The sequence below is a fragment of the Onychomys torridus genome, chromosome 9 (genome assembly GCF_903995425.1).
Source record: "Onychomys torridus chromosome 9, mOncTor1.1, whole genome shotgun sequence".
Classification (NCBI taxonomy): Eukaryota; Metazoa; Chordata; class Mammalia; order Rodentia; family Cricetidae; genus Onychomys; species Onychomys torridus.
Genome location: NC_050451.1, coordinates 71,819,749 through 71,846,773, shown reverse-complemented (window position 1 = coordinate 71,846,773; position 27,025 = coordinate 71,819,749).

Genomic DNA, 27,025 nt, shown 5'->3' with positions numbered 1-27,025 from the left:
TGTTCACGAGGGAGATCGGTCTGCAGTTCTTTTTCTTTGTTGCATCTTTGTTTGGTTTAGGAATCAGGGTAATTGTAGCCTCATAGAAGAAGTTTGGTAATATACCTTCTGCTTCTATTGTGTGGAACAATTTAAAGAGTATTGGTATTAAGTCTTCTTTGAAGATCTGGTAGAATTCTGCAGTGAAACCATCTGGTCCAGGGTTTTTTTTTTTTTTTTTTTTTGGTTGGGAGACTTTTAATGACTGATTCCATTTCCTTAGGGGTTATTGGACTATTTAAATGGTTTATCTGGTCTTGATTTAACATAGGTATGTAGTACCTATCCAGAAAATTATCCATTTCTTTTAGATTTTCCAGTTTTGTGGAGTAGAGGTTTTTGAAGTATGACCTGATGATTCTCTGGATTTCCTCATTGTCTGTTGTTATGTCCCCCTTTTCATTTCTGATTTTGTGAATTTGGATGCTCTCTCTGTGTCTTTTGGTTAGTTTGGATAAGGGCTTGTCTATCTTGTTGATCTTCTCAAAAAACCAACTCTTTGTTTCATTAATCCTTTGTATTGTTCTCTTTATTTCTATTTTATTGATTTCAGCTCTCAATTTGATAATTTCCTGGAGTCTGTTCCTCCTGGGAGACTTTGCTTCTTCTTGTTCAAGGGCTTTCAGGTGTGCTGTCAAGTCACTAGCATGAGATTTCTCCAGCTTCTTTATGTGGGCATTCAGTGCTATGAATTTCCCTCTTAGCACTGCTTTCATAGTATCCCATAAGTTTGGGTATGTGGTGTATTCATTTTCATTGATCTCTAGAAGTGTTTAATTTTTTTCTTTATTTCTTCCTTAACCCATTGGTGATTCAGTTGAGCATTATTCAGTTTCCATGAGATTGTAGGATTTATGTAGTTTTTTCTGTTGTTGAAATCTAACTTTAAACCATGGTGGTCTGATAGAACTCATGAGGTTATTCCAATTGTTTTGTATCTGTTGCGATTAGCTTTGTGGCCAAGTATGTGGTCAATTTTAGAAAAGGTTCCATGGGGTGCTCAGAAGAAGGTATATTCTTTTTTGTTTGGGTGGAATGTTGTGTAGATATCGATTAAGTCCTTTTGAGACATAACATCAGTTAAGTCCATTATGTCTCTGTTAAATTTCAATTTGGCCGATCTGTCCATAGGTGAAAGTGGGGTGTTGAAGTCTCCCACTATTAATGTGTGGGGTTTTATATGTGATTTAAGCTTTAGTAATGTTTCTTTTACATATGTGGGTGCCCTTGTGTTTGGGGCATAAATGTTCAGAATTGAAACTTTATCTTGGTGGATCTTTCCTGTGATGAGAATGTAATGTCCTTCATCATCTCTTTTGATTGATTTTAGGTTGAAGTCTATTTTGTTGGATATTAGGATGGCTACACCAGCTTGCTTCTTAAGACCATTTGATTGGAAAGTCTTTTCCCAGCCTTTTGTTCTTAGGAGGTGTCTGTCTTTGAATTTGAGGTGTGTTTCTTGTATGCAGCAGAAAGATGGGTCCTGTTTTCTTATCAATTATGTTAATCTGTGTCTTTTTATAGGTGAATTAAGTCCATTGATATTAAGGGATATTAATGACCAGTGATTGTTCGTTCCTGTTGTTATTTTTATTTTTTGGTGGTAGTGTGTGTGTTCTTCTCTTCTTTGGGGTTTACTGCTGTGGTGTTATCTATTCCCTGTGTTTTCATGGGTGTATCTGCCTTCCTTAGGTTGGAATTTTCCTTCTAGTGCTTTCTGTAGGGCTGGGTTTGTGGATAAGTATTGTTTAAATCTGGTTTTGTCTTGGAAGGTCTTGTTCACTCCATCTATGATGATTGAAAGTTTTGCTGGGTATATTAGTCTAGGCTGGCATCCATGGCCTCTTAGTGTCTGCATTATATCTGTCCATGTCCTTCTGGCTTTCAAAGTTTCCAACGAGAAATCGGGTGTTATTCTGATGGGTTTGTCTTTATAAGTCACTTGGCATTTTTCCTTTAGTGCCCTTAATATTCTTTCTTTATTCTGTACATTTAGTTGTTTAATTATTACGTGGCAAGGGGACTTTTTTAGGGGTCTTGTCTGTTTGGTGTTCTATAGGCTTCTTGTATCTTCATAGGCATTTCCTTCTTTAAGTTGGGAAAGTTTTCTTCTATGATCTTGTTAAATATAATTTCTGTGCCTTTGAGTTGGTATTCTTCAACACTAGACATCCTCTCTTCCATCTCTTGCATTCTGTTGGTTATACTTGCCTGTGAAGTTCCTGTTTGTTTACTCAGATTTTCTATTTCCAACATTCCTTCTGCTAGTGTCTTCTTCATTTTTTCCATTTCCCTCTTCAGGTCTTGGATTGTCTCCCTTGCTTTTTCATGATTTTCATTCAAGGATTTATTGTTTTCTTCTGCTTTAATTGTCCTTTCCTCTAGTTTTTTATAGTGTTCTTCCCATTTTTTGTTTGTCTTTTCCTCTACTTTATTTTTTATTTCTTCTATATAAGGCTCTAGCCTCTTCATGATGTTACTTATAAGGTTGTTTTCTTCTTCTTCTTCTTCTTCTTCTTCTTCTTCTTCTTCTTCTTCTTCTTCTTCTTCTTCTATTCTGTGATGTTCAGGTCTAGCTGTTGGAGAAGGGCTAGGTTCTGGTGATGCTGTATTGCTCTTTATTTTGTTGTATGTACTTCTGCTTTGACATCTGCCCATCTCCTCTTGTGTTCGTTCTTGGTCTTATCAGTGTACTTGGTCCAGAGAAAGTTGACAGATTTAGGGAGCCTCTCTCTGGTCCAGATGGAAGTTCTGTGCCAGATGGCAGCGCTGGTCCAGATGAGAGTGCTGGCCAGATAGGAGCTGGGGGTCTGAACTCTGAGTCTCAGGAAGTCCCTGGGATCTCATTATTTTGTCCAGTTGGGAGCTCCTCTTGTCCAGATTGGAGTTCCTCTGGTCTCTGGTCCAGATGGGAGTTCCAGGGCAGAATGGAAGCTTGGGGCTGGTCTCTGATTCTCAGGAAGTGGCTGGGGTCTCCAGCAGAAGGGTGTGGGGGCAGGGTGTGGAGACTGCATTGTCTCCCTGCAGTCTTGGAAAAGGGGAGCTTTCCTGCAGGGCCCGCCGATTGGCAGGAAACCGGGGCCAAGTTGGTCAGGTCCTCCAGGAGTGGCCTGTGTCCAGTGGTGGGACCCAAGGGCAGTTGCTTCTCTGGCTATAACCCCAGGCACTCACCTCTGGTCCAGATGGGAGTAAAAATCTGTTTCTTTTAACATCAACAGAGTGAACCTCATTCTGTAAATCACACTGTATTTCAATGCTAACATTCAGTTTTGAATGAGAAAATTCCCCTTGTTTTGGGGAAGTTGTTCCTTTGTTCTTTTTAGAACTACTAGAATTTATAGAAGGCCCACTCAAATTATAGGGGAAATCAGCTTTATTCAAATTCCACTGAATTAATTTTAAAATTTTAATAGAAATAACCCTCCCAGAAATGTCCAGAAAAATATCAGATAATAAAATTGGACCTTCCATCCTAATCACATGGCACATAAAATTATAATCCATGTTCTGTTAACCTAAACCCTTTCTTATGTTTCATACAATCCTCTTCTCATAATTTCTATGACTCCAATGATCATGGTTTAATAGAATTCAATTATTTTTGTACATTAATCTCATTCATGATATAATTGAAATTAAATATGTGTTAGTGAATTTAAGAATCTGCAAATATTATCTTTTATAGCAAAGCATATTTAATATCATGTAACAAAAGATCCAACAAATACCGACATAAAATAGTACTAATATCACAGATTATACAGCTAGAACATCAACAAAAAATCAGTTTTATGTTTTTGATATAAGAAGTAAATAATGTAATAGGGTGACAAGGAGATCTGAAAGATAAAGTGAATTAGTTACAATATTGTCAGTATATGATAAGGATCAAAGAAATGTATTGTCTCCTTGAATCTACTCATGATAAAAGCTTGGAGCTTTAGTGTAGTTATTGAGACAGCTAATGTCATTAATTTGTGAGATATTGGATAAATATTTACCATTTTTCAAATTCAAATATATTTCCTAAATGATAAATTAGAGGTTTAGGTTAATAAAACCAAACAGTGGCTGTGCTCAATAAGTCAGTGAAGAAATCTGTGACTGTGTTTCCTATGTACTTTTGAACCGATTTCACTACAAACCTAATGCTAATAAATCCTTGGACATTTGGAACAACTGATACATTTAACTTTCCAGTGAAGCTTATATCAAGGCTGACTACTGATTGAGATTAGATTGCTCTCCACTTGTCATCAAACTTATGCTATTATAAAGCAATATAATTATTCACTTCCAGTTATATGTCAGAAATATTAAAAATATATACACATTAAACCATTATAGAATGACAAAGAAGACAAACAATATCTGGAATCATGGTTTAGAAAGGAAAGATACACAAGAAGAGGTGGGAAGTTAATGAATGACTACCAATAGTTATAACCTTCACCTTTTTGTGAATACAATGTTGAAAATCTACTGTGATGATGATTGCGTTATTACCATAATTATTAGCTACAGGATTATATAACTTAAATGGGAGTTGTATACAAACATTGGAGTAACCTCAGTGGTACCTGCTATAGAAAGAATAAAGTCCCTCGACAATGATGTTACTCTGAGGAACTTTTCTTCTTAAACTTGATATTAATAACTTCAGAGTCTAAACTGCTACTCAGGTGTTGGCTTTTCCTAAAAGTGTAATGCGTTTTTGTCATGTATATCAGGTAACTGCATTTCGTTTCTGAGGTACCCGGAGGAGCAGTAGTAATTTAGTAAATGTTGTGATTTCTATATGGAGCAAGATGGAAGGTATTTAACAAATTGTCTATAAACTCTATGTTCAGGGTAAGAATACAAGACAATATTTCTTTAGTTCTACTCCAGGGATGGCCTGAGGGGCAATTATGATTGGAATTTTTGTAACTAGGGCAGGTATTTCTATTACTTGTGCGTGTTTTCTCACAAATTTGTGAGAAAAAAAAATCAAGATACATTCCTTGAGGCTGTTCTGGGTTATTATGAGACTTATTTTTCCTTCCTCTAATATTCTTGGAAATATTTGCAAAAAGTAATAGAGCTGTTTGTGACTGATTCTGCTTATTATGATCATGTAGGAATATTGTATAATCATTTTAATTGAGAAAATGCATATTAATTTCTGCTTCTAAAGTGACAGAATTTTCCTTTGAAAGATTCTATGAGTGATTGTAGCGTCAATATCAAGACAATCTCAGGTTAAAAACAGTCAAATTGGTCCATTTTGGTGAAGGGCCATGGTGATAAATAGGTCAGATTCCAAAGAAACAGTTCATAATTTCTAGCTAATTTGTATTTACATGACCTATTTAACTTAAAATGGTTGGTAGAGTGAACACTAAACTTTTTACATACAAAAATATTTGGTAGCTATTCTTCTAAATTTACATTCTTTACTGAGCCTACTAGTCTCTTCAAGACTGTCACAAGATGCCCTGCCATTATAATGTCTACTTTGACAATAAGATTACCTAATAACTACCTCTGAAGAATAATTCTCAACTATAACACACTACCCTAATATCTTCACATCACTGATATTCATCATCTATACCTTAATAAAAGATCAGTAAATCCAAAATTAAAATGTCATTCATGTCTACATATCTTCTATATGAAAGTAATCATATAAGTAACATGTAACAAGGCTTTAGTATTACCATAGCTCTAATCTCTGATTAGGTTCATACATTTACAAGAAGCTTCAACCTACATCAAATTACAATTTGGTAAGCAACATTTAAGAAATTCTCTGGCTACTTGATTGTTGATGCATTCCTACTCAGAACTTCTGTGTTTCCTCCAAGCCCCATTCAAGAATTTCAGTTCTCATACTCTATATATCATCATAAGCCAATTTCACTTGAAGTAAATAAACAGCCATCTACAGAGCTCTTGACTATCTCTTACTGTCATGCTTAGGTCAGCTGAAGTTTTCTTCCTTTTGTGAGTCTATGTTCTTCATCTCAGATGTTGGGACTGACTGACATCAGGTGGTATGTTAGAAGAGTCTGTAGTTCATAGTAAATGTAAAACAATAACAAAGTCAGAATTCTGCCTTGGCTTTATTGTTAAATTAATTATGCACTAAAATGTATACTTAGTGCTAGAGAGATGGTTCTGTAGTTAGGAGAACTTGTTCCTTTAGAGAACCTGGGTTTAATATTCAGCAATCCCATTTTGGCTCACAGCCAGCTATAACTCCAGTTCCAGGGGATCTCTTAGGACCCCCACAGAAATCAGGCACAAATCTTGTGCATTTACACATGTGCAGTCAAAATATTCATACATATAAAATGAAATCATCTAAAAATGTATATTTTATAATGTATTTTCATTATATTTGTCATAAAAAATAAAAATAATTTGTATCAGCTCATATGTTGTGAGATGTACTAAAAATATTTTTATTAGTAGACCTGCATAATAAATAAGTTTTCAGAAATTATAAGTTGAATAAAAAATAAAATGAAATTATAAGGTGAATAATAAATAAGTTTTCAGAAATTAAAAGACATTGTTAGAACTACAAAAGCTAGGATTTTATTTTGACTACAAAAGTATCTTTGAATTTGATGTTCAGATTTTTAAGGATCTGCCAAACTGTCTTCAGAGTGCCCATATCAATTTACATTTCATCGGCAATGTATTTGTGACCCACTTTCTCTACATGGTTACAAGCACTTAATATTGAAACTATATTTTGGATATCTTAATATTGTGATGGTAATAGAGTAGTATAAGCACTAAATATGCAAATAGCTGCATTTGGGGAAGTTTATTTCAGTGAAGTGATAACTTACAATCGTAGGAAAACCCATAGAAGAATATATATATACACACACAATAGGCAAGAAGTAAATGCTGATCTCTACATGTTCAAAAATAAGACAACTTATTCAAGCAACATCAGAAGCAGTGATGATAAGGGCATCTGGGACTTCCTGGTCCAGTCTTTCCATTCCCTTTCTTCTGTACAAAAAGGCCAGCAGAACACAAGAACTTTCATAAACAGTTGAATGGAAATTATAGGGGTATTTCACTATGGTATTATAGAGACAATAAGAAACTGGATCTTTCTCCTTCGAACATAGTTAATGAGGAGCCTGACTTAGCTAATTTATAGGTGGAGTTAAGGGAAGGTCTTTTTTCTTTTTCTTCTTTTGCTTTTTCCTACCTTCAGGTATCATGGTGAATATTGCTCTTCATTTCCAGCCAAGTTTATGACACACCTGCTTCCACAAAGACACCAAACTAATGGGCATAACATATATGCAAAGGACCTGGTAAGGTCCCTTACAGTCCCTTTGTGGTTGTCACTTCAGTCTCTGTGAGGCTATGTGAGCTTTGCTTACTTGATTCAATGGTCTATGTTCTCCTGGTGTTCTCCATCTCCCATGATTCATACAATCTTTCCTTCTTTTTTCCAAAGGATTCTAGGAAAGCAAGGGTAGGGACTGATGGATGGAGACCTCCAAGTCAGCATGTCTCCACACAATGCCTAGATATGTATCTCTGTACCTGTTGCTATCTGCTGACAGAGCCAACCTCTGCTAATGACTGGACAAGACATTGATCTATGAGTACAGCATAGGAATCATTTCAATGACTTTTTTTCTTTTACTTATAATGTTTGGTTCTATTCTAGGTCTCTTGGTAATCTATCCAGTTTCTGGTTCCTAGCCATTCTCAGACAAGGTAGGGCATGTGCTCCCTTTTATTTAATGGGACACAAGTTAAACCAGACATTGATTGGCCACTCCCATAAGTTTTGTGCCTCCATTGCTCAGCACATCTTATAGACAGGACAGATTGTAGGTAGAGGGTTTTGTGACTGGGTTGGTGAGAGGTTTCTCTTTCCATATCCTGCCGAATAACTTCCCTCTCAAAAAAGACTAGAACTAAAGGGTGAATGCTTCATACAGGCATTAATTTGACCTCTCTAAGTTCAGTGAGTTGTGTGGATACTGTCCTCAGCAATGGGGCCACAATATCACTTTTTGGAGAGTGACTGTCTGTCCTAGCATCAGCCTGGGTTGTTTAGGGGTCTATACATAAGACCATCAGGCAACAACCCAATAGAATTCAGACCAGCCCCCACCATGAGAAGACTTGAGTAACTGCAAAAGATGGCTGCTTCGGACTCTATATCCTCCATGATTAGGAACCTCACTAGGGTCACCCTCACTGATTTCAGGAAACTTCCAATATAATAGGTTTCTACAATGCCCTCCAATTGCCCCCAATTTCAGCTGTATGTCCTCACACTCTCTTCATCCATGTCTTCCACTGAACATAATCCCTTCCCTTCCTGCCTCCAGCCATGCCAGTTCACCCACAAAACTTATTCTATTTCCCCTACCCACTGTGATCTATTCATCCTCCATAGAACTCTCCTCTTTATCTAAACTTTAAGGGTCTGTGGATTGTAACTTGATTATCATTACTTATTAGCTGTTATCCATTTAAAAGTAAATACATACCATAATTTTCTAGAAGGGACACATAAAAATGTGGGAAATTTACATAATGGAGTATTAGTCAGCTGTTATAAAAAATCATATCAAAAAATTTGCAGGTAAATAGATGCAACTAGAAAAAAAAAACAACATCCTGAGTGAGGTAGCCCAGACACAAAAAGTTGCTTTATTCATTCATTTATTTATTTATTTGTTTGTTTATTTATTTATTATTTTACATCTCAGTCACAATTTCTCCATCCTCCTCTCCTTCCAGTCATTTCTCCCAATACCCACTCTGTTCCCTTCCCTCCCCAATCCACTCTTCCTCTGTTTCTATTTAGGAAAAAGCAGGTCTCCCATAAGTATCAACAAAAACTGGCATATCAAGTTGTAGTAAGACTAAACACCTCCCCATGGATTGAGGCTGGGAAAGGCAAACCAGTATGAGGAGTAGGATCCAAAAAGCCAGGAAAAGAGTCAAAGAAAGCCCCTGTTCCTACTATTAGGAGTTCCATAAGAGGACCAAGCTACACACCTGCAATATCCATGCAGAGTCAGTCCCATGCAGGCTCCCAGGTTGTCTGTTCAGTCTCTATGAGCACTTCAGAGCACAGGTTAGGAGATTCTGTGAGTTTTCTTGTGGTATCCAGACACTTCTGCCTCCTACGATTCTTCCTTTTCCTTTTTCAGGATTCTCTGGGTTTTGCCTAATGTTTGGCTGTGAGTGTGCATCTCTTACCAATCAGTTGCTGGATGAAGCCACTCAGATGACAAACAATCCCAGCACATCCCATAGGCAGTAGAGACTGTAGGCTGAAGGTTACGTGGCTGGGTTGGTGTCCCACTCCCTCCACTTGAAGTTTTGCCTAGTTACAGGACATGGCCAGTTCAAGCTACATATCCATTATTGCTAGGAGTCTTCTCTGGGTTGATCCTTGTATATTGCTGGGATATTCTCTTGCTTCAGGATTTACCTGACTCCTCAATGGCCTTCCTTCTAGTAATCCTTTTCAGTACTCTTCCCTTTGTCCTCCCCTATAACCTGATCACTCTTGTTCCCATCCCCACTGGTCCTCTGTCCACTCATGAAATTTCTTCTGTTTCTCCTCACCGAAGAGATCTGGGCAGCCTCCCATGAAACCTCCTGTTACCTAGACTCTATGTGTCCTTGCATTGTAGCATAGTTTTCTTTATTTTACATCTAAAATCCACTAATGAGAGTACATACTAATTTCCAAAATAAATAAGGAATTCAAGAAATTACATATAAAAATTCCAATTAAAAATGCAGTCCAGATCTAAAAAGAATTCTCAGCAGAAGCATCTAAAAGGCTGAGAAACATCACGCTTAGCCATGAGGAAAATGCAAATCAACATGACTTTGAGAGTCTGTCTTATGCCTAGCAGAATGACTAAGATCAAAAGGACAAGTGACAGCTCATGCTGGAGCAAGGAGAACACCCCTCCATTGGTAGTGGGAGTCCAGACTTGTACAGCCACTTTGGAAGTCAGTGTGGCAGTTTGTCCAAAATCTGGGAATCTGTCTGCTACAAGACCCAGCTATACCACTCTTTGGCATACACCCAAAGGATGCTCAATCATGCCACAAGGACATTTGCTCAGTTACACTTTATTTGTAATAGACAGAGCCTGGAAATAACCTATATGTCCCTCAAGCAAGGAATGGAAAATAAAATGTGGTTCACTTAAGCAATGTAATACTGCTCAGCTGTTAAAAAAAAAAAAAAAAAGGACACCAGGAAATTTGAAAGCAAATAGAAGGAACTAGAAAAATCATCCTGAGTGAGCTAACAGATTATGACAGAAGTTTGCTTTAATCTTAATTTTAAAAAAGTGAAAGCAATAGGTTATTCAATGGTCAAATGGCTCAATGGCTACATACACACTTTGAATATTACTCATCATTAAAAAAAACTGGCTGAAAGGAATTTAGTTAACTTCCATATATTTATGATGCAAAAATAAAACAATTCAAAAATCTTGGCATAGTTTATAAAACCTTTGGTAATCATATTCCTGAAATTTATATATATATATATACATACATACACACACACACACACACACACACACACACACACACACACACACACATATATATATATATATATATATATATATATATAAATCAGAATTACTGCACAACTCAGATAAGCATCACCGGGATGTTACAAATGGATCTTAGGTTAGACCAAAATGCATGTTGTTGAAATAAAGAGAATGTAACCATATGTATCAGTGTTCAAAATCAGGTCTTTGAGCTTAAGGGGTGTGTGCATTTAATCAAGGAGACATGTCTATGCCTAAGATGTACTTTCATTAATGAAGAAAGTATAGAGTTTATTAACGAAAAGTTTTACCATATATTTCGCTGCAGACACTGAGAAGGTGAAAGAGGAATACAAGGGTAGCACGAACTCTAACTACAGACAAGAGCATGGCAGTAGTACAAACAGAAAGCGGGGGTAAACTTCTCTAAAGCAAGTGGCCTAAATGTGATGTATGCTGACTGTCTTTTCAATTTTATCATGGTATTTCACTACAGGTTTGAAAAGTGCAAGTGTTAACCTATGTACATGGTAATTGCATTTGTTTACATTATTTCTTTAAGCAACTGTGAATTTGTAATTATTCAAAATAAAAAGTGAAAAGAGATCAGCTTTGGCATATAAAAGTTGTACTTATTAAATGTAATTGTACAATCACAGACATCCTTGACATTTGTTGAATGAATGCTTATACTCATTATGTAAACCCAAAAGATGTGAACACAGAAATTTATACTAACATAGAAAGTAAAAGGACTAACAGTAATAAAGTAGAGTAAGATATATATCTTATATATAATATACACATATATATTTAATTTTTATTTTTCAATTGTAGACTAAGTTATTAGCAGTAAAATTTTAAATGTATCAATTTACTATAATACTTGAGATAATTTTATTTTAATCTGTTATCGTTTTGAAAAATAGAGAAAATGATTCTTTTTCTTGGATTTAATAGTTCATGAGTAGAGCTGTGAATAATGTTGAAAAGTGATTTGCTTTTAAGGAAAAGTGAAAGCAGACAAAGAAAATATAAAAAAATGTTGATAATTATAAGCTATTTCTGCAATTAGAAGTGAAGAGAAAATTCGTACTACTGTATAATACTGGTCAATCTTATCAGTAGTTTCAAACACAGACTGAGTCCTATGGAGATTTCTATTCCAATAAGAAATACCTGTAAGTGCTGGGCCATGGAGGAATGTACTATTGTAATGAGTTCAAACCAGATTCATGTGAGTCATAAAATATAATGATAATACTATCATGGTAATGATGATAAAGGACTTGCACTAGGTCACTGTGGTGAGTCAGTAGCATTTGTAGTTGGAAAATGTCGGTGTTCAGCCATCCACTAAATCATTCCTCCTCTCCAATTTAAGGCAAAGACAACCATGCATAGTCACTGAGCATGTAAGAGAAAAAATTAGAAGGTAAGACTTCCTGACTACTTAAAGGGAACAAATGCTTTCTCTTTGTTACCACTTCCATTCTTAGACTATAGTACTACTATGATAGTAATTTCTTCTCTTTCCAGATTGTATTTTACCACTATAACTTTTGCTGTCCTTACAGGAATACACACACACACACACACACACACACAAACACACACACACACGAGCAGGTTATTATGAGACTTTCTAATATTGCAATAACAATATACTTTAGACTTGATGGTTTAAAGAACTGAAAATGATTCTCCCACATTTATGGAGGGCACATAACCACATTCCATAGGTCATCATGTTTAGCTTCTGAAATGTGAAGGTACAGAGGAGAGGTTCTTTATCTTTGCATACCTTTTTTACTTATAATAGGTTTTACTCCTAAATTTTCATTTTGATTCCCATTATATTTGTTTCTAAAACATCCCTTTTATGACATTGAGTGTGGCCTTACCCTTACAAACTGTTTTTAATTTTTCTAAACTTAAGCCACAATAGAGACAGTACTTCAAATTCTATTTTTGAAGAGTTTAGAGTAACAAAACAGAAAGAACTAAAATGTGGCAGTTGACAAATACAGTGTAGGAAAAAAAGACTGGCTTTACAAAGTCATGGCCTATAGCAGAAGACAGCTGTGATACTCAAAAGGACGAACATGGTATGTACTCACTCATAGTAGGATACTAGATGTAAAACAAAGATGACTAGTGAAATACTTTGAATACAATTTAGGAGTATTTAGTGTGTGATTAAAAACAAGAAACAACAACAACAAAAAAAAAAAAAAAAAAACAAAAACATTAGAACAAATGACGTTTCCAAACATGCCTAAGGTTAATGACAATTGGATTGTTTCTTATTTCTTGGTTTCGTTTTTTTGTTTTGTTCAGTGGTTTGTTTGCATCCCTAGTTATCCTAGAACTTTCTATGCAGACCTGGTGTGTAAATAAAGTTCTGATTGGCCAGTGGCCAGGCAGGAAGTATAGGCGGGACAAGAGAGAAGAGAATTCTGGGAAGTAGAAGGCTGGAGAGAGACACCGCCAGCCACCGCTATGAGAAGCAACATGTAAAGACACTGGTAAGCCACAAGCCATGTGGCAAAGTATAGACTAACAGAAATGGGTTAATTTAAGATAGAAGAAGTAGATAACAAGAAGCCTGCCACAGCCATACAGTTTCTAAACAATGTAAGTCTCTGTGTGCTTTCTTGGTTGGGTCTGAGCGATTGTGGGACTGGCGGGTAAGAGAGATTTGTCCTGACTGGGCCAGGCAGGAAAACTCTAACTACAAATGGCGCCCAACATGGGGCAAGAGTTTCCACCTAAAACCTGAGAAAAAAGATTCTAAGACGGAGCTAAAAACAGCTTCCTCGTTGTCTCCCTCAAGTTAGCGGCAGCCTGCCGGTTTGAGCTACTATGGCGGGTTCCTGACATGTGCGTCTGACCTGCAGTGTGGCGGAAATGAGGAGTCTACAAGCAGCACTTTGCTCTGCTGCATGGTGGATTTAGCCTTTGCCAGTTAAAAAAAAAAAGATTTCTAGGCTATGCGCTGCTTTGATAGAACTGCTTCTGATACTTGATGGTACACATGGCTTCAGACCCAGAGCTGGCAGTAAACTATACCGCCGCCATGTTGGGAAGCAGGGGTGGGCGGAGCCAGCAGCCATAGCAGCGTTTCAGTCTTACAAAGATGGATATTATACAGAGAATCTGATTTGTCTTGTCTTTGGGATTTTTAACTACAGAAAAAGATTTGATCATAAAAGCTGTTGAGTTAAACAAGTATGTAAATTTTTAAAGGTACCTTAACTTCAAAATTTGGATATAAAGATATGTTGCTTTGGAAAGGAGTCTCTGCTTTTGTTTCCACAGAAAACCAGAGGCTGTGGATTTGTTCCAGATTAAGATACATCAGGTTTGATCAGCCAAGACCACCTGAAAGGTCTCCAATGACACAACGGCCCAGATGATCCAACATCCAGAATGGTTTCAAGGCAACTGGCTCAGAGGTTCACCCTAATGGACTATTCCATAATCCTAAAATTTTCTTTATGTCCCCATAAGATACAGCGCCCCCCTCCAGCAGGAAGTAGTAAAAAAAACTATGCCCACAATCCCAAAATTATCAAGCTGGCTTTAGAGATGGAATTGGCTCACTCCTTCTCTAAACCCAGACATATTGCTAAAAGAAAAGGTTAAGAGATTCTTGTGTCCCAAATCAGAAGAGCCCTCTGGTGTGGGACAGAGAAAAACCAATATTTTTCTTTAAAGCAGTTTGATTATAAATGAGATCTCTTTCTAAAGAAGAAAAGGGGATATGATACAGATATAATAGGATGAAAGGGTAGATTAAGGAACTTACTTCTAAAGAACAACAACTTGTTTAAAATGTTTTACATTGGTATAGATTTTAGTCTATTGATACAAACTTAAAGTTAATTTTGTTATACTATGTGTATATTTCTACTGTGTTTAAGGTATTATGTTTGTATAGCTCATTTAAAATTGTAATGGACAATTAAAAATAGATTAATAATTAATCATCTGTGATAATCATACTCATAGCCATGTTAGTTAAGTCTTCTAGGTATACATAGAGATATTTCAGATAGATAGGTAATCTTCAAATACTTCAAAGACCTTCAGAATATGGCATTTAAAATATTTTTAAAATTTAGACTTTCTGGATAGTGAGACATGTCTGCTCCTGGCAACACCGATTTACTTCAGAGACAACGATGGGCATTGAAGACACTTCATATCTTATCTTCACCTTGGCAAAAATAGCCATTTGGGCAAGAAACTGTTCTTGCCTGGACTGCTTGACTAACTGGACATGCAGGACCCATAGAAAGGTGACCACTGAACTTTGCTTGAAAAAATGGTCCTTCAGGTTCCTGCTTCACAGAGGAAACTGCCAGACATTCTACAGGACACTGAGAAAAATAACCAAGAGTCTCTAGCCCTGTGGGCTGAAGACAGATGCCCCAACTTTACAAAGGAACATTAGGTGACTGTCCAGGCTGCCAGCTGTCTCTGTCTACCCTGCAAGACTCCTGAAAAATGTTTACATCCTTCTCCTGGTTCTCAGGTAATACTATATCCTTCTGAGGTCTTTGATGTGGTTGAAGACTAGATAGTTATAATTTCCTCAGTTATGATAAAAGATAAGTTAGATATAAAAACCTTAGACTCACAAATATAAGATAGATAGGATATCTTCTTTAATATTGTAACTGTAATTCTTGCTTGATAATTGTTTTGTTATATGTAATTGTACTATGTAAAAGTTAAAACCTTCCTTAAAAAAAAAAGAAAAGGGGAAGTGCTATGGATATCGCTCTGTGTAAATAAAGTTCTGATTGGCCAGTGGCCAGGCAGGAAGTATAGGCGGAACAAGAGAGAAGAGAATTCCGGGAAGTAGAAGGCTGGGGAGAGACACCGCCAGCCTCCGCCATGAGAAGCAACATGTAAAGACACTGGTAAGCCACAAGCCATGTGGCAAAGTATAGACTAACAGAAATGGGTTAATTTAATATAGAAGAAGTAGATAACAAGAAGCCTGCCACAGCCATACAGTTTCTAAACAATGTAAGTCTCTGTGTGCTTTCTTGGTTGGGTCTGAGCGATTGTGGGACTGGTGGGTAAGAGAGATTTGTCCTGACTGGGCCAGGCAGGAAAACTCTAACTACAGAACATGGTATGTATTCACTCATAGTAGGATACTAGATGTAAAACAAAGATGACTAGTGAAATACTTTGAATACAATTTAGGAGTATTTAGTGTGTGATTAAAAAAAAGAAACAACAACAACAACAACAACAAAAAAAAAAAAACATTAGAACAAATGACGTTTCCAAACATGCCTAAGGTTAATGACAATTGGATTGTTTCTTATTTCTTGGTTTCGTTTTTTTGTTTTGTTCAGTGGTTTGTTTGCATCCCTAGTTGTCCTAGAACTTTCTATGCAGACCTGGTTAGCCACTTTGACAGTGATCCACCTGCTTCTGCCTCCCATGTGTTGCGATTTGCCACCATACCTTGAAAATCTTTCTTTTTAAATAAACTTAAAATGTACATTTGGGTTCAATTCCCTGGATTCAAATGGGAACTTAAACCAACAAGTGATTTCTGATCTATCTCATTTCATGAGACAGATTAATTAAGGTGCCCTGGATACAGCTAGAGACTTTATTCTAAGAGGGACTTTTAGAATGACCAACAGAAAAAGGCTTCTATGATATATATGTTTTAAAAGTTTTTCTGATAATTCTGGATATACATCCTGCCTGACCTCAAAATAATAATTATCTAGCCTTAGTTTCTAAAATGATTGGCACTGAAACAATTATTAAGGAAAGAAACTATCCAAATCCCATGTTACTTTTTTCGCATTTCACTATTACATTGCAGTATGTTTCAAGATGAATATGACATTATTTCCTGTTTCAGCATCATTCAGTTGACTTATAAATATTAATGTATACTGTAATAGTGTGCTTGTGTCATGCAGAGAAGTTTCATTGATATTCATTGATATGTGAGGACCATACTTATCTATTATTAAAAGGACAAGTGGGGGATTGTGCTGGTTTAGTGAAGTAATGCTTACAGGTGCTCCTCCAAGATTCATGACATCACCAGCCGTGTGTGTGTGTGTGTGTGTGTGTGTGTGTGTGTGTGTGTGTGTGTGTGTTTCATCAATTAATGGAAAAAGAGGCCTTGAGTGATTAAAACAGCAAGAAGTTGCATGGGAAACTTTAGAGGGAGTAAAGGAAAGAAGAAAATGAAGCAATAATATTATAATTTAAAAAAGGAGTTCCAATTAAATAGAGAAAACTCTTATGAGTTTTAATGGGAAATTTATTTAAATAATACTTTATCATAGAAAAACTCTAATATATTTAGGAATATACAAACACATAAGTATGTAATAAAATTAAAGAAAAAGATACTATGAATTTCAAAGGGAACAAGTTGGGGTACTGAGGGTGGCTAGGGGAAAGAAAGGAAAGAGGGGAAATAATGTAATTATATTATAATCTCAAAACAATAAAACAATCAAAGAAAACCCAGTGTTCCATTAGTTAACATACCCTATATTGATTAAGCTAAGGTACTATTGTCAAGATATCTGATGTGTCACATGTAACACAGAGGACAGATGCTTTCAGTTTTTCGGACCTTATCCTGTTGTGTATTTGTATCAAATACCTTAATCACTGAAACTACAGGGGGAAATGGTCAAAACTGAAATATGAGCAACATTGTTATAAGAATCTAAAAATCTCAGTAGATAACAGCAAGGACGGACAAATTGCATTGCATAAAATTTAGAGATATCCTGCACAGAAGGGGAAGCAGCAGATTGAAGAGATTGTATGACAGGATGGACAAAAGTAAATCTCTGTTAACTATTCACACAGCAGAAGATTAATAAGAAGAACTGATAACCACTTGCAAACATAAATTTAATTTCCTCTAAGGGAGTCTCATTTGAGAAACAAACTATAATTAAGGGTATGCCTCATGCCCAGCAGTAGATGAACAACAGAAAATCAACTTCAGTGAGTTATTGGAAGTTCCTTATTTTATAATATTTTATCATAGGGGATTTTGCTTTTTAAAAATTATCATTACTTTTATTTTTGACATTCATTTTATGTTATTCATATATATTTTTACTCCCTCATTTTCACCTCTAGGTTCTCTGCATATATACTATGCCTTCCAGTTTAAATTTTTGAATGGGATTTCTGGGTATATGAATAAGTTGGTCTCTGTTTCTTGGGCTATTTTCTCTTGGGCTATTTTTCTTTTGTTTCTTTGTTTACTTCAGTTCCAATGTGTTAGTTTTAGTTTTATCTTTAGATATATTTTATTGTTATTATTTTGGAACCCTGATGGTTTTGTGATATGGTACAGAAAGAGAGTAGATATGCATTGGAGGGGGAAAGGGGCAGAAGAGGGAATTGTACCATAATCAGGTAGGTTATGAGAGAAAAATATATTTTCAATAAAAAGGGGAAAATAGAAATCAGTATACCATGCTCATAGCAATCTTAAAAATCTAAATATCTTTAACATGTAGGTTCACGAGGAGGAAAAAATCTAATTTAAAATTATCAAATGGACTGAAAAGACATGATTCAAAGTCAGTACAAATGGCCAGTAAATTCATAAAAATGTTGCCTTAGTTAAAAAGGAAATTGAAATCAAAATTGCATTGAGATTCCATCTCACCCCAAAGCACTGTCATCAAGAAACCGATGTACAGTAGCAGTTGGAAACCACGTGGGAACATGAATCCATACACCATTGGTGGGAATGCATACTCAAACAGTTTCAGTGAAAATCAGTACAGAACTACCCAAGGAAGCTAATGGTTGAAGATGCAGATTTACCATTATTAGATGTATAACCTAATGTATACTCTGCATACTCTATCTTTATTGAAGAGTTATATACATAGACAATATTTGTGATATTTAAGTTTTTGAATAATTCTTTGCATTAGTACATAAAGTATGAGTTATAAATATTTTATATACATATATGTACACAATACATACATATTCCTTATATGTGTATATACTGCAACAATGAAAAATGAAAGTATGTGCAAAAAGGATACATTTATCCCATTTTAAGTGAAAAAAATGAAAGCATCACAAGCAAGGTATGGGATATTTTCCTCATGGAAAATTTATAAGGAAAAGAGAATATTACCTTGAAGCAATAAAGGTCAAAAACAGAGAAACTGATGTGATTATGTTGAAAGTATAAATGAAATAAACTTCGTTTTTCTATTTAAAGTCACTCAAGAGATAATAATGGTCTCTGTTATCCAGGTAATACCTTTCATCTATCAATACATTTATAATCTATGTACCTTTTATCTTTATTTTGTCTGTCTGTCTGTTTATTTATCAAGTGAGGCAATTTAATCAGGATTTAAGCTTGTATTTAACATCCAGATTGAAATTCAATTTTGGTGTCAAACACATAGTACTTTATGGCATATGTACCTTACTTGCAAACATCTTCAAAGTTTCACAAAATCAAGGATTTTTTAAAAATGTGTTAAGCCAGTGGGTTTTTGCCCATTGTAACATTAAATGCATTGTACTGTCTTTCTGCATTATTTTAGCCTGATTGATTTTCTATAAATGAGTTACAAAGGTCGTCACACTCCAGGTCAAAGGATTGTATAGAATGGTAAATACAGAGGGGCTAGGGGAGGAAAGTAAGCACATACACTTTGTAGAAATAAAGAATCAATAAATCCTACAGTTAAAAATATGTTACCAGCACTTCCCATGAGTCTTGTAAAATGTTTATATGGGACAGTAATCTGTAATTTGTAGAAAAATCTTGCTACCTTTTTTTGTTTTGTTTTGTTTGGGGACAGAAACAGGACTGGGTGTTTATGGCATTAAAAATACAGCAAAGTGAAAGAGAAAAAAACAATCAAACAGGAATTTGCATTTGATGTGCCATATAACCACCATCTTCTAGTTTTTAACTAGCAAAAATTGGTACAAAGCACACAGCACCCACAGCATCCAACATGAAAGTTTATGAAAAAGTTAGCCTTTTCTGACTCTATAAAGATATGAAACAATGACTATGTGTATCATATAACATCAGAAACATTTCTAGGCTGAACTAGACATATTAATTGACAGAGTCAAGAATTGGTGTGTAACACATTCCAGCTTCTGTTTGGGAGGTATAAGTCCCAAATGACAAAATGTCCAGTTCTGCATGTTTCTGTGGTAAATTTTTAAAAAATTTGTGTCCTCACACATGTGTAATATTTCTTAGTATTCTATTCTCTATTTTTATGGTAATTTCTTTATGAAGTCAAAAGTTCATAGTAATCAAAGAAAAGACACTTGGAAGAAAACATTATCAGAAATAGATTTTATTCCATAATATGTTTGGATTTTAAGACACTCTAAGACTTCAGTGTTCATTGGCCTCTGTTGTTTGGGTGTTCTTCCTAAAACTTCCTTGAAAGAAAGATGTTGCAGTTCTTAATATGAACTTGTAATTCTGCAAAATCAAATTTGAGTTTAAAATATTTAAAATTTCTTCATCACTATAAACAGAAATTATGACCTAATTGATATGAGGGAACACATAAACTTGTTTGGAAAATCTCACCATTTCACCATGAGACAGAAATCTATTTGGTTTACTGTTCACATCAGGGTTACTATGTGGAAGACAGCACTCACATGGAGAACAAAGCAAAATTATGTGAAATTATGAAAGGCATGGTAATTCAAATGTTTGATATAAAATACTATTTGCCTGCTCTGCTGTTTTTATTGTTTACTTTTTTTTTCTTTCCAAATCTGAAATCTAGGACTGTAAGTTTGTGTTGAATAATATTATGTTCTTTCTCCGGGACTTAAAATTAGTAATTGCTATTTCTACTAATCTTGTGTGAGATAATTAAAATAACTTCATAGTAAAACATGAGATCTGAACATGCAATTGAATTTTTTCACAGTCATTTCACAGTCATGTTATCTCCAAGTACATTTTATTTTAGAATTTTATCCTATTTTATTTATCGTCATTCATGCTAGCCTCTATGGATCTTCAGACATCTCCTTCACACTCTTCTGAAACACATTGTTCTTGTTTGACTGACACACATTGTTTCTTGTTTGGTGTAGACATTTTCCCTTGACAGGGATGATGGCTACTCTGAAATCATGAGTCTTCTTGTTCAAATATGATCTCATCAGAGACTGCTCAAAGTTCATTGTATGTAAAACACCCTTCCCTAGTGACCTCTCTTTGTCCTCTTAATTTATTCATTTCCTTATAAGTAATCCTTACTATAAATTATAGTATAATATTTAGTTATACTATAATCTATTATAGTATATATTATACAATATGTTATAATATACATATTATATATTATATATTATAGAATTGAATATATAGTATAGCATGTCCTAAGTTATCAACAATGTATTCATATTAGAATACCATTTCTACAAAGGGCTTATTTCCAAGTATATTGGTCACATTCTAGGAACATGATCTGGACATGGTAGACATTCAGAGCATGAATAATCCATATCATCCCAAAGATTAGTGGTCTCTCTTCAAGAGCTTGCCTACTGCAATCAGCCTCTTCACACTTCTTATATTTCTTAGTATCCTCTTATCCATAGACTGATTTTTACTTGGCAGTCATTTCCAGCATTTTCCAAAGGCAAGGTTCATCATCTTTTTTTCTAATGTTATATCACCACAAAGAGAAAAAAAGATTCTGAGTTGCTTCTTGTTGCTTTACATCTTTATAAAATTCCTAAAGCCTCTGTCCATGTTGATTCTGCCAAGTTTTAAAATGCCTTTACTATCATTCTGATATTTTTTTCTTTTCCAGGTCACTTGATATTTTTTCTTCTGTTACAGTAGTGCACAGGTTTTCTGCATATAGTATGTAGGCAGATTTCCTACTACAGAATGCCACCTGTCTTTCTAGTATGCTCAATGAAATGTCTGTTTGTGATTGTCGACATGAAATATGGAATGGGGGATTTTTACTTTATTTGAAGTAGGAAGATCCACTTTTAATCCAGACTTTTTAGATAAGAATAAAGGCCTTTATTTGAGACCTAATGTGGGCCATGCCTTCTGCTGAAAGTCTATATAAGGACATGGAAGAAGGAAGTTTTTGTTATTTTTTTGTTGGTTTTATTTGGTTGCTGTTGTTTTATTTTATTTTATGTGTGTTCATGTATATATGTCCACCATTTGCAGCCTGGGAAATGCAGAAGAAGGCTTCAGAACCCCATGGAGCTTGTATAATAAGCTGGGTACTGAATCCTGGTCTTCTGAAGAAGCAGCAAGTGATATTACCATTGAGTGATCTGTCCGACAAAGACTCAAATGGACTTCCTTTTTATTTAAAATGTGAGGTCATTCAAATATCTCCAGTTTCCAGCTTTTCTCTCTCTCTTCTGTCGTGCATGTGTGTGTGTGTGTGTGTGTGTGCGTGTGTGCGTGTGTGTGTGTGTGTGTGTGTGTGTGTGTGTGTGTGTGTTTCACAGTGCACAAGTGGAATGAATTCTCTCCTTCAACCTTTTCAACCTTTTGGGTCCTGGGATCAAATTCAAGTCATCAGGCTTGGTAACAGATTGCCTTTATCTCAGACTTGCATCAAGTTCATGAACCCCATGATTCAACCTGCACATACTGGTATTGCAAGATGATATCACTTTCTTTTACTGACCTCCTCGTTGTAGACTGATGGCATACTATCCACATTTCTTGTTAACCTCATCATTTCCTACTTATCTCAACTTGATGTCTTCCTGTGGAGACTTCCTCATTTTCTTTGATTTGTTGTGACAACATCTCACACAGCCCAGGTTGACTCTGAACTCAATGTGCAGTCAGGAATAAACTTGCATGCTGATTTACAGGTCTGTATTCACACAGCCCAACTTTTGTGGTTCTGGTAATTGAAAGCTAGGCTTTGAGCATCTCCAGGCAAGTACTCTGCCAAATGACCCACATCCCCTGATGAAAGGTTACCTATTGTATAGTACAGCATTGGATGGCTGAGGGGTCTCTTCTGTCATCTGGTATTATAGGTGATATTGCCCTGAATTCACTCATTTTTTTGTATCGTTCATGAACATGTATACTATGCAAAATTTCTGAATTACCTTTAAGTAACCAAAAGATCCACAATTTGGCTTCTAATCTGACTCTAACAGCAAGAGCAGCCATATACCAACTGTGTCTTTAGGTAATACCAGCCGCTTCCAACTGACGTCTTCCCCACCACCTCTTTCCCTGTTTCTATGCTAGACCTGGGTGCTGATGGTCTGTTGGCATCAAAGAGAATATATTAACACAGAAAATCCCTCTTAATGTTTACATAAGTCATAGTGTAAAGTAAGACCTAAAGAGGTTGATATGTTACACCTAGACAGGAGAAGACTAGACTCTTTGTAAATGGGATTATACCTCATTTGACAGCAAGGTTATTACTTTCTTTTCCTTTAATCTTGAGCTTTGTTTGTGTTGTGAGGTTTATGCTCTCATCTCAAAGGTAGATATAAGGAACTGGCCTGTCTCATTATTCTATTAATGTTTGGGTAGTAGCATAATAACGAGCAATAAAAATGGGAAGAACTACATGTTAGTTACTTTTCTTTTTACTGCTATTGAATACCTGATGAAAAGCTACATAAAAACAGAAAGGATTTGTTTTGGTTCCCTAAGGGAAAGGCATGGTGGGAGGTCTGGCTTCTATCTTTGGTATTGGGAGCATGTGGTCTGCTATTCTCCAATGTCAGTCCATAAGGAAGAGAACCTTAGCCCTATCACCCTCACTGTCAATCAAGCTCTATATCTAAATGACTCCAGAACTTTCCAAAGCAGAGTCACTAGCTGGGGATAGAGCACTAAAATGCATTAGCACAGGATGGGTAACCAGGTTCTCATGATCAGTGATATTAAATAAAAACACAGCCCAAGTAAGGAAGTTTCACTACAATCCATAGCTAAAACTAGGTTGGACTAGAATCAAAACCCATATTATTCTTGATGTTTAATGTAATGAATCTTGCTGTGGGATGTTCTGAATGTCAAATGTGTTGCTCTGATTGGTTAAAATAAATAAAGTGCTGATTGGCCAGTAACCAGGCAGGAAGGATAGGGTAGGTGGGACAAGGAGAAAAGAATGCTGGGAAGTGAAGGCTGGAGCGGGGAGACACCACCAGCCACCACCATGACAAGAAGTAAGGTACTGATAAGCCACGAGTCACGTGGCAAAGTATAGATTAATAGAAATGGGCTAAATATGAGTAAGAGCCAGACAATGGTAGACCTGAGCTAATGGCCAAGCAGTTTAAATAATATGAATGTCTGTGTATTTGTTTTATAAGTGGGTTGTTGGACTAACAAGGCTTGGTAGGGGATGGAGAGAAGATCTCCAACTACAGAATCTAGTGACTCAAAGAAAAAGATGAGTGTGGTTTATAGTAATACATCTTCTTTCACTGTCTTTTTTAGGTATTTTTTTTAACACAATATTATATTTGGGAATATAATCTCCCCTTCCTCTATTTCTTCCCACTATCCATTTCCTCTCCCCTCTGAATCTACTCTGTAGGTGGATATTCCACAGGATTCCCCCCTTTTATCTAATTAAAAAGGAAAGTTTTAGCTTTACCATAGGGAAATTATATACAACAAAATCATTATTAAGTAAGAAATCCAGCCCATTTGTATTTGGCTGATTTAGAGAAAATATTATCTATCTTGTCTTTGTGAGTCTGAAGTTTCATATCTAATTTACCCTTTGATCATAACTAAGAAAAACTTTAACTCTAATTATTTAGTCTTTATTTCCAACAAAGACCCCAGAAAGGTGAAATGTTACCTCTAACAACAGGGACAACAGTTCCGACTGCTTGGAACATTACCCTAGGTTCTCTTGTAACATTAGGATATTCATCTTTGGCCCACAGGTCTAGTATATCTGACAGACTTTACTCTGAAGCAGGGAATTTTGAAGGACTGTCCTACACTGTCTTGACAAAGTTTGGCAGTCATTTTTTTTTTACGTCCGGCTTTTCTAGTTTGAACAGCATATTGTCAGGAGCTGAGGCAAGGGCAGTTCCTTACCCAAATGGCTAGCTTTTTCCATAAGGAAGGCAAACTACACATGGGGTTTCTTTGATGCCTGAAGTAGATTGGTGCTGCGAGGAGCAGATGTGTCTCGCTGCCATGAAAAGCCTTAGGTTATTAAATATATTGAATGCCATGTTTTGAAGGTCTTTGAAGAATCTGAAGACCTTCTATCTAACTATATTTGTTTATGACTTTTAAAGCAGACCTAACATAATCTGTATTTCTTAATTATATATTACATTTTTTAAATGAGCTTCATAAACACAATATTCCAAAGAAGCGTGGAAACATATAGTATAGTTAAAAAAAAAACTTTAAATTTGTATCAATAAACCAAAATCCATACAAATGTTCAATACTTTGTATCCTATCAGTTCTCTACTTCCCCCCTTTTTTCAAATGAGATTCCTTAATCTATTCTCCTTTATTCAGCCTTTTTCCTGACCATTACCAATAACAATTTGTAGCCAATCCCCCTTAAATGATAATAAACATCCATAAACCACCTTTTGGGAATGTGGATGTTGTTCAAGGATACTGACTGAAATGATCCAGTGTACATAATAAGCCAGCCAGGACTTAACAATCATCCTGATTTTGTCAAAGTTCCCCCCAAAATATCAACACCCAAGATAAGAGAAAAAGCTGTCTAGAAAAAACAACATCCACATGAGCTTGATTCAGTTGTCTCTGTAGATTTCCCCATCATAATCTTGTGCCTCTTTGCTCATATAATCCTTCTTCCTTCTCTTTGACTGGACTCCCAGAGCTCTGCCTAGTGCTTGGGTATGGAGCTCTGTATCTGCTTGGATGAAGGCTCTGTGATGACAGTGATGGTATACACAAATCTGATTATCAAAGTAAGCAGTTCATGTACCCTCTTCACCATTGCTAGTAGTCTAGACTTGGGTCATCTTTGTGGATTCCTGGGGATTTACCTAGCTCCAGGTTTCCCTTTTACCCCATAATGTCTCCTTCTATCAAGGTATCTCTTTCACTGTTCTCCCACTCCATCCTTCTGCCCACTGGACAATCTCATTCCCTCATGTTCTCATTCCTCATCCCTTCCCCTCTATTGCTCCCCTCATCCCCCATTTACTCATAAGGACCTCCTGTTTCCTCTTCCTAAGGTGACCCATGGGTCCCTCTTATGGTTCTCTTTGTTAGATAGCTTCTCTGGAGCTGTGAGTTGTAGTCTGGTTACCCTTTGCTTTACATCTAGTATTCACTTATGAATGAATACATACCATGATTGTCTTTCTGAGTCTGGGTTACCTCACTCAGGATGATATTTTCTAGTTGCATCCATTTGCCTGCAAATTTCATGATGTCACTATTTTTTTAACAGCTGAGTAATACTCCATTGTGTATATGTGCTATATTTTTTTCATCCATTCTTCAGTGGAGGGGCAACTAGGTTGTTTCCAGTTTCTGGTTATTATGAGTAATGCTGCTAGGAGCATATTTGAACAAGTGTCCTTGTGTTATGATTCAGCATTCCTTTTGGTATATGCCCCAAAGTGATGTCATTGGATCTCTATGTAGATTTATTCCCATTTTTCTGAGAAGTCATCATCCTGATTTATAAAGTGTCTGTACAAGTTTGCACTCCCACCAACAATGGAGGAGTGTTCTCCTTGCTCCACATCCTATCCAACATAAACTGTCATCAGTGTTTTTGATCTTAGCCATTCTGACATGTGTAAGATGGTATCTCAGAGAGTCATTTTGATTTGCATTTCCCTGATGACTAAGAATGTTGAGTATTTCCTTAAATGTCTTTAAGCCATTTGAGATTTTTCTGTTTATAATTCTCTGTTTAGCTCTGTAGCCCATTTTTAAATTGAATTGTTTGGCATTTTGATGTCTAGTTTCTTGAGTTCTTTATATATAATTTTGGACATCATACTTCTGTTATATGTGGGGTTGGTGAAGATCTTTTCCCACTCAGTAGGCTCTTGTTTTTTTTGTTTTTTTGTTTGGTTTTTTTTTTTGTTTTTGTTTTTTCTTATTTACTGTGTCCTTTGCCTTACAGAATCATCTGTTTCATGAGGTCCCATTTATTAATTATTGCTCTCAGTGTCTGTGCTACTGGTGTTATATTTAGGAAGTGGTCTCCTGTGACAATGCATTCAAGTCTACTTCCTAGTTTCTCTTCTACTGGGTGTAGTGTAACTTAATTTATGTGGATGTCTTTAATCCATTTGGACCTGAGTTTTGTGCCTGGCTATAAATATGGATCTATTTGTAATCTTCTACATGTTGACATCCAGTTATGTCAGTA